Source organism: Aotus nancymaae, unplaced genomic scaffold, assembly GCF_030222135.1.
Source record: "Aotus nancymaae isolate 86718 unplaced genomic scaffold, 86718_ANA_hifiasm-v0.15.2.pri h1tg000016l, whole genome shotgun sequence".
Classification (NCBI taxonomy): Eukaryota; Metazoa; Chordata; class Mammalia; order Primates; family Aotidae; genus Aotus; species Aotus nancymaae.
The window spans coordinates 279,486-289,277 of NW_026988428.1; the positions used below are offsets into that span (position 1 = coordinate 279,486).

Sequence of the window (9,792 nt, forward strand, 5' to 3'; positions counted from 1 at the left end):
GTATCCCCGCCTGTCACGCGGGAGACTGGGGTTCGATTCCCTGACAGGGAGACACAAGAGATATTAGCAAGGCCACAGCAAAGGAGAGTGACATTAAAAGGACAGGGTAGCATCTGGTTTGGGGATGGCACACCTCGTACATTCTGCTCAGAAAACACAAAGGCGTTCACAGAAAACTTAATTATGCACTCAAAAATGTGGAAGGTTTCTCTGCACTATCAACAGTGATATAGGTCCCTAGTATTTAAAAAGCCAAAAAAAAAAAATCTTCATTAACACAACTGAAGATGAAGACTCTACCTAGGAGAATGCATACAACAGGATCAAAGAAATACTAATAGTGTGTTAGCAATTTTTTTCCTGGCATTAACTGGCATGAGCATTTTCGGTGCATGTTGGATATTTAACTATCTTATCAACCTTGACTCCGACGAAGTAAGCCATTCGAATGATAAACAAAGAGTGAATGCACCCCTGGTCCTTAATGGCAGACAGCATCTAGTTCAACATTCCACACATAGCAAGTGCTCAAAATGTGCTGGTAACTGATGGATTATCTTACTCAAGGAACCTGTTAATTGTATGTAACACCTACTGAGTGAACCTAATAAATGTTTAAAGACATGACTTAGATTTCTAATAAATATATATGAACATGACTTAAAATAGTTCACATAGGCTGGGTGCGGTGGCTCACGCCTGTAATCTCAACACTGGGAGGCCAAGGCAAGCGGATCACGAGGTCAGGAAATCGAGACCATCCTGGCCAACATGGTGAAACCCCATCTCTACTAAAATACAAAAATATTAGCCAGGCGTGGTGGGGCGTGCCTGTAGTCCTAGCTGCTCAGGAGGCTGAGGCAGGGGAATGGCTTCAACCCGAGTAGCGGAGGATGCTGTGAGCAGAGATCATGCCACTGCACTACAGCCTGAGCGACAGATGTCTCAAAAAAAATAGTTCATATAGTTGTTGTACTTCCCTAAAGAAAACTTGTAAACATCTAGTAAGTTTCTAACTAATGGTATTAACATTAAAAACTGGCAGAAAAAAAAGAAAAAAAAAAAAGCCCAGAAAATGTTTGGCCCTTCAGCACCCAAAGCTCTCAAAATATAATTAAAGTATCTCTGCTACAGGGGTTTCAGTAGTCTGAAATGTTTTGTACCTGAGTGGCTTAAATGTTCTCTCCCTAAATTTTAAATAAGTACAAGAAGTGTCTACTCTCAGGAATCACGTAAGTTTTTATCTTTTCTCCAAAGAAAACATTGAATGATATAGAGGTAGCATAACTTACCGAATTAACTTATAAAAAAACTAATTTTAAAAAAAACAAAAGCAAGGTTATTTTCTGTAGTCTCTCTTTTTTTTTTTTTTTTTTTTTTTTTTTTGAGACGGAGTCTTGCTCTTTTGTCAGCCTGGAGTGCAAGTGGCATGATCTCGGCTCACTGCAACCTCCATCTCCCTGATTCAAGCGATTCCCCTGCCTCAGCCTCCTGAGTAGCTGGGACTACGGGCGTGCACCACCACACCCAGCTAATTTTTTGTATTTTAGTAGAGATGGGGTTTCACCATGGCCAGGATGGTCTCGATATCCTGACCTCATGGTCCACCCGCCTCGGCCTCCCAAAGTGCTGGGATGACAGGTGTGAGCCACTGCACCCAACCTTTTCTGTAGTCTTAATAGAATTATTATAAATGTTCAAAATCTTACAATGTAGGCTTTCTTCTACCTGGTTTTAGATGTCTTATTATTCTCACTCCCTCTTTTACTGTGAGAACTTCTATGAGTCCAGGCACCCTTTGGCCCAGTGGCATCTATTCCAACATCAATGATAGAATCTGGGGTCATCCATCTCAAGAAAATGAGGAAGAAGAAGTTGAAAGCAGCCAACAAAGCAAAGATGTAGCCTGTTTCTGGGCTGCAGTGATAGATAAGTATGTCCAGTCATTTGTCTATTGGGAACACAGATTCCACTGATAGCTGGTCATGCACTTTTTCAGTTCTCTCCACAACATTCCTCCAGGTGTACAAAGTCTTTACTATGTTATGGATATTTTCTGGAGCCAGCAACACCCCTGACTTCAGTTAGAAAATAGCTTTTTCCAATCCTTCACACAAAGATTTTACTGAATGCTCGCATAAAACAGTAAGATTTTCTGGAAGCACCTCAGGAATTCCACCAACACTGGTACTTCCTTTTGAAATGTGTGGCAGAGATTCAACCTGTAAACCACAACTGGCTGCTTCCAGTTGCCATGCAGAATGCTTCAGTAAGGTGGGTATGAAGAAAAACATGTCCTTGAACTAATACATTTCTAACATCCTTGTGTTCTAAAGCTCCCAAAAGACACACCCTGTCACGCAGCTGGCATCTTTCCTGAACTTCTTGCAAAATGATTCTCTTTGGTTCTTCTCCTCTAATTATGAAATTTAAATCTGGATATTTCTGACAGAGTTTGGGTATTATACCAGTAAGCAAATCAGTTCCTTTTCTGTAAACAAGTCCGCTGACAACAACAATAGTTATACTACCATGCCTTCTAAATGCGTCTGGAGTAAAGTCAGTAGGATCTACAGCATAGGAATGACAGACACTATTTCAGGATTCAGTGCCACTCTTAGCATTTTCCTTACTAGTATAAAAAACAAATGATATGGTTTGTGTCACAAACAGACACAGTTAGAAGCTTGTTTGTAAGCTCCAACATCAGTAAATCTAGAAAGAGAAAAGTCTGTGAAGACTGACACCCCATTGTCTTGACATGGAAAAGAACATCATGGGCCATGGCAGAAACCAAACTATGTGAATGGATAGTCATGACTCTCTCCCAAACAAATGTGTAGCTGAACAATGGCAGACTGTGAAAGAGGGTCAGACTGCTTATACATGACTTTCAGAGGCAAGTAAACTTTGAGGCCATTAGTGAGGTAATGGATGCCTTTTCGGTTTCCATAAGCATGGTGGCAATTATAACCTTATGCCCTCCTTCAGTCAGGCACTGAAAGAGCTGGCAAATGTGGCTTTCTACACCTTCCATATTTGGGTAGAAAAAATCAGACACCATGCATATATTATGGATACGGGTTCTACATGTGTAAAGACTTCCAGGGCTAACCTGAGAGAGTGCAGCTGAGGGAGGCTGGCCATGCCCACCTCCTCCTTTACACGCCATGCTGAGATGGTTTAGGTATCAGTTCTTAGAGCAATCCAGTTACAAGTTAAGAGTATTACCAGCGAGTTCCATGGTACCTGTGTCCGGACTTCCCATGGTTGCCACTAATACACATCTTTTTTTTTTTTTTTTTTTGAGACGGAGTTTCGCTCTTGTTACCCAGACTGGAGTGCAATGGCGCGATCTCGGCTCACCGCAGCCTCCGCCTCCTGGGTTCAGGCAATTCTCCTGCCTCAGCCTCCTGAGTAGCTGGGATTACAGGCACGCACCACCATGCACAGCTAATTTTTTGTATTTTTAGTAGAGACGGGGTTTCGCCATGTTGACCAGGATGGTCTCAATCTCTTGACCTCGTGATCCAGCCGCCTCGGCCCCCCGAAGTGCTGGGATTACAGGCGTAAGCCACCGCGCCCAGCCCTAATACACATCTTAAGTGAAGAAAGGAAGATCTGCCAAGCATGTCAGGACATCTGACCTAGAGAAAGTAATATATATCCAAAATATGATATACAATTAGAAGATGCAGTGAGCCTAGTCTGTTGCAGTAATGAAGAAAAGAGCACCAGCTATATAAAGCATGCAAAAGAAAAAAAAACTGATAGGTTAAACCTACTGCAAATACTATATGTTTACTATCACCCTCCTCATCAAATGGTCCTGCCTTTGTACATCTATCATTCATCCATCCATTCATTCATTTATATGTTTACAGAGGCCATCTGTGTTTACCATCACAGGGAACACCATCAACATTCACTAAGTTACCAGGAATTCTTGATTCTCTCCTCTCTCACACCTCCACCTGCCCCTATCTTTCCTCAGCCAAAACAGTGACCATATCTTGTCGCTTCTACCTCTAAATTTTCTCAATACCTACAGCTCCTCCTGTAGTTCAAGCCGCCATCATCTTTCTCCAGGTTTACTTAAACAGTCACCATTTCTCCAGCCTTGCAACCCTGTTCTTCATGAACCGCAGCCAGAGTGATTTTTCACAACTCTGATTCAAGGATATTTTATTACTATCCTGCTTAAAACACTTAATGGTTGTCCAGTGTTTTCAGGATAAAGCCCAAACTCCTTAACCAAGCTAACAAACGTTTGTAGGATCCCCACCAGCCCTGTTTCTTGACTCTTACACTTCAGCCTCAATGAAATTTTCAAAAATCCTTCTGAGCACAGTGCTTTCACCTCTAGGTCTTCGCACTTGCTGATCCATCTATGTGGAGCACTCTTCTTGCACCTCTTTTCCAGACTCACCCTTACCTGTCCAGATTCTATTTCTCCAAAGTCTCCCTTGAATCATTTCCCCAATTTAGGAATATAGCAATATTACATGCTTCTATTTTGCTGCACTCTATACTTTTAAAACAAGGTAGTTAACAGTCTTCATTTCTTCTACGTCACTATAGAAATCAGTGTTAAAATTAGTACTAGAATTACTCCTAAATGTGACAGATGCTTCTATTGCAGATAAAGAGTTTTATAAGAAAAATAAGATTTCTGCAGTTTAATAAAACATTACATGTCATTTGGAAAAATACAGAGACTTTGTTGAGAATCTTTAATTTTATTTGAAATTTTCCTTTTGAAATGTTTGGCAGAGATTCAACCTGAATAACTTAATTTTATATTAGATATAATTTTTAGTTTGTCAAAAATTTTGTTGCATACAATTTTTTTAACGAACTTAAGATCAGTTTGCCTTTATAGATGATAGATTAAAAGACTGTACAGGAACATACATAAACACTAACATAAAAAAAATAAGAACAATATCTAACTATCCATTAACAAGGAACTGCTCAAATAACTTATTCATACAGTGAACTCATTTAACCACTTCAAAAAATAAGACAGAGCTATATCCACTAATACGAAAAGATGTCTATCATGTTAACAAAAGCAACCTGTAGAACAGTATATGTAATATTACAGGGATCACAGTGCTTTTCTAAATTATGTGTGTGTGCAAAAAAGAAGAAATGCTGAACATAAAACATTTTTTTCAACAGCTAACTATCTATATAAAGTGGGCCCTTCACCATAGCTAATATACTTTCTTAGAGAAACGTTTATGTTTTATGATAAACTGTCTGTGAGTCAGCACTTCAGCAATATCCAGCACATGATTGATGGTCATACTATAAATTCCTAGGATGCTTACAGAGGCAAAGATGACATTACATTTAGCAATCTGCTACATTTTATTACATTCTAGTTCTTTAGAAATTTGTAACACACTTATGAAATACATGGTAGCTTCTGTTAACCAAAACACCCTACCTACTCTGTAACAATCTAATCAAATGAAAACACTTATTGAGTTTATAGGAGAAACACTAAAGAAATACAGTTATAATTATGGCCTGTATCTCATAAACATTACTTCTGGAGCATTTCTCTATGACAACTAAATTGTAATTAAAAATGAAGAAACTTAGTGTGAGACAAATTGGTCAACTGACTCAAGTTTCCTATTCTCTCAAATTCTATGTCCATTGCATGGCTCATTAGACATGTAGAGGTATATCTAGTATCAAAGTATGAAAAGCAACAAGTAAAATACACGCACGTTGCTGTAAGAACATAAAACATAATAATATCATTAAGTTTAATTTCTTACTTTCCTCACCATCAAGAGCAAGCTCTTTAGTAATCTAACTCTCCAAATAACTGCACCTTTCCTATTATCTTCAAACTTAAATTGAGACAGGAAAAAAAAATGGAAGAGTAGTTTAGTAAAAACAGTGAATAAACAAAAATTAAATGAGAAAATATAAATTAGGAGACATTACTTTTAAAATGACCAATTCTCCAAATATCATTTCTATTTATCAAAATGTAAATTAGAAAAAATATATATGTATATAAATGAGAAACGTCATTTCTGAACTGGCCATTCCTCCAAACATCCAAACTCCAAAATCTCCAAAATACCATTTTTTTTTTAATAATAGCATGCATTTTGTTGACACTATTCTTTTATCACACATTTTGATTTACCATCACAAGTTATTTCTCATTATTTTAAAATTTATAATGTATTCAAAATAAATCCATACTCACAGCAGAAATTAATCTGTGTCACCCTGATGACCCAGTGCAGGGAAGTTGCTTAATATTAGGAATATATAGGTGTGCAACACATAAAAAAAAAAGCCTGCACTGAATTCCAATGAACTCTACTAAGTCATTTCCCTTCTTTGAGCTTCAGTTTTGTCCTCTACAAAATAGGGATAACACGAACTACAGCAGGATTACTAAAAGGTATAACAATAATATAAGTAAAAACACAATACCTGGTATAGTCAAGGTAATTATGAGTTTGATAAACAATAATCCACATGTTTATATTGTGTCAGATACTGTTTTAAGTGCTTTACGTGTATAATTTAGTCAATGAACAATAATTATCCCCATCTCTGGTACTGCCTTCAACTTCTACCTCTCCCCACCCTTTGGGGACAAGCTCAAAACGTTTTAGCCAAGTTAAACAGCAGAGAAATAATAATAGCTATGTGTCAGGCACTGTGCTAAATTAGTTGCGTGGAATTTCATTTAATCCTTTACAACAACCCTCTCATTAATAAAGCAGGAACTATTATTAACCTTCTTTCACAGACTAGGAAATTTAAGCTTAAAAAGATTAATTTGTCTAAAGTCACACATATCCAATAAAGTCTGATTTCAGAGCCCCCATGCTTAGCAACTGTGTCACACACACACACGCACACACACAATACTACTTCTAATTCAATAATGTCAAAATAGCAAACACCTACTGTTCAATGACAGTTGGTTTCTAATGCCATTTTGAAACAGATGAGTCAGACAACAGGTATCAGGATCTACACCAGATCACTGGCGTTTCCACTTCTGTCATTTGAAACAATCCCAATCTCTTCCCAAAGGGAATCTGGGGTGGTGAGAACTCCAATTTCTAATCATTTAAGTACCAAGACTGGTGATCAGATAGCAATTCACAAAATGTTTTTTGCTCTCCATACGAGCAAAGCAAAACCCAGGCTCTGACCTACACCGGGTCTGCAAAAAAAAATGCTCTTCACTTAGTAAAGACTGGGGATCAGCTATTCCACCACGCCATGCCACAAAACACTCTAAATTTACAACATTCAATCCCTCGGTGTGAAACGATTAGGGAAGGAACCAGGGGTGACCGCATAGAGGAGCACGCCCTAGAAAACTTTTCTCTGACTTCCAAGGCACTTCGCAAGCCTTCCCTTTCTTTTGCCAGCCTCTTCCCCGCGCAGTCCTCCAAACTGAGCGGGGTGGGTGGAAGGCATCGCGCAGGGTCTCCAACTCTATTCCCTAGTTCCGCACATCTGGGCGTTCTAGACCCTGCATGGACTGGGGAGGAAAAATAGGGAAGAGCCTATAAACTTTGCTAGAGAGCAAGAATAACTGTCTCCTTCTCTTTGCAGGGCCAGACACTTCATCGATTCTTTCGGCGGGTGATAAGCAGAATAAAGCGACCCCTCTAAGTGCTAGGCGTTTAGGGATGAGGGCGCCCCTGTAGATCCTACAGTAGCTTCCGGCTCTGATACCTCTCTGGCTTTAAAGCAGGGCGGTTAGCGGCTGGATCCGCCCACCCTAGGCGAGCTGGTCCACACCTGCAGCCCCAACCTCCCAGCACACCGGTCGCCCCTCTCCCAGCACCTGAGTGGGCAGGTGAAGGCAGGCGCAACGTCACCCTGACGGCCCCAGGGGCGAATCAGAGCACGAGACTGCCGCAGCCAGCCAATCGCAGGGCGTCCTGGCTCCCGCAGTCCAGAGACCCAACCAAACCTCCGCTTCGGGCCCTTAGAGTTCTGGGGGCTCCTGGAGCCCTCAGGCTGAGGCGCGGAGGCCCTAAGACAGCGAGTAAAAGTTCGCGAGGAAAAGAGAAGGCAAACAGGGAAGTACTCACCAGGCGCAGGAGGGTCACTTCTCCTAGCGGGGAGACAACTCGGCTCAATCTGTGCAGTGACCGGCACGCCCCTGACCAACCGCCGTCGCCGAGCCGCCGCCGCCGCCTGGGCCTCAGGATCAGTAGCCTCTCGCCGCCGCCTGTTTCGAAGGGACCAATCATAAGGTGGGGGCGTGGTCTGGTGCCCCGCCCCCTGGCTCCCGGGACGCACGCTACCCGCGAGCGCGCCGCTGTCAGCGCATCCCGTGCTGCGCCTCCGGGCGCCTCTAAGTTTAGGTGGCCAAGTCCCTCTGCTCATTGAAAGGCGAAGTGGCTCAGTCACAGAGCAGGTCCTCAGCTCTGGCCCCTCAGCGACAGCCAGAGCGAGAGCGAGAGCCCCTCCTGTTGTTCCCACAGGCAAGAGGGGTGAATGAACCTCGCCTCTAAGAATTGCTTCTTGGCATGCTGCGGTGAAGTTGAAGGCGCTTCCCCGAGTTTTATCCTGATCTGTTAAGAACACCTCCCAAACCCCACATCCACTCGGGAGCTGGCTGTCTTGAGGTTTCCAGAGACACAGCAGGGAACCCAGCAGGAATGGGGGGTCCTCAGAAATCCTTAAAGAGAGGCCCCTTTTCTCATAGTTGTGTAGGGATGAGGAGGCATCCTGTAGCCCCCGAGCACAAAAAGAGGATGTTGGTTCTTCAGCAAAAACCGGAGCCTGGGGGAAGCGAAAAAAATGAACTTCAACATCAGGGAAGCTTATTAGCTCCCAGGGTTTAAATAAAGCCAAGACTAGACATCAGTGTAACAATGTAACAATCCTAAGTCAGGTTACATCTGTAAATATGGCTCGTTAACACGCGCCTGTGGTCCCAGCTACTTGGAGGCTGAGGCAGGAGAATTGCTTGAACTCGGGAGGCGGAGGTTGCAGTGAGCCGAGGTCGCGCCACTGCCCTCCAGCCTGGCGCCTGGTGACAGAGTGAGACTCTCTCTCAAAAAAAAAAAAGAAAAAAAATCACTGGCTTTGTCCTGGGACCTGTGTTGCAGCCCAGGCCCTTTTTTGTTGTTGTTCTTTTGAGACAGAGTCTTGCCCTGTTACCCAGGCTGGAATGCAGTGGCACAATCTCGGCTCACTGCAGCCTCGGCCTACCAGACTCAATTCATCCTCCCACCTCAGCCTCCAGAGTAGCTGAAATTACAGGCGTGTGCCAACACCAGTCTAATTTTTATACGTGTGTGGTTTTTTGTTTTGTTTTTTTGTTGTTGTTTTCTGTAGAGATGGGTTTTCGCCATGTTGCCCAGGCTGGTCTTGAACTCCTGGGCTCAAGTGATCCTCCCCCCTCGGCCTCCCAAAGTGCTGGGATTATAGGCCTGAGCCACCACACTTGGCCCTATTAGCTCTTTTAATTTTCTCAAATCATGTCTCTTCTCTGGGCCTCAGTTCTCCAACTGTGAAGTATGGGCATTGAACTGGAATGACATCTCTCTCTAGGATTTATTCCTTCCTTCACTCGACAAAAACAATGAGATGTACTGTTGCTTGCTAAACAAACTGAAATGAAGAAAACAGTCTCAGGCTTCAAAGTGCTCAGCAGCATGGCAAAGGCCAAATGGAAGTCTGTAGAGGTCCGTGAAAGAAGGAACCCCTAACAGTCTTGGAGAGTGATGGCAGACGTTTGAAAGGAGCTGAATTTTGAAGGATGAATTAAGACTG

At 42.4% G+C, this 9,792-nt stretch overlaps 1 protein-coding gene and 1 pseudogene across 1 annotated transcript in view; both read right to left on the reverse strand.

The window, feature by feature from the left end:
- The window catches only part of GAS2L3 (growth arrest specific 2 like 3), a 54,732-nt gene extending 46,569 nt beyond the window's left edge, over positions 1 to 8,163 (reverse strand). The window contains exon 1 of the mRNA XM_064376820.1: positions 8,100 to 8,163. The gene's annotated coding sequence lies outside the window, so the exon portion shown is untranslated. The remainder of the gene's footprint in view (positions 1 to 8,099) is intronic.
- Positions 1,725 to 3,172, reverse strand: LOC105708778 (phosphatidylinositol N-acetylglucosaminyltransferase subunit A-like; annotated as a pseudogene).
- Positions 8,164 to 9,792: the final 1,629 nt, after the last annotated feature.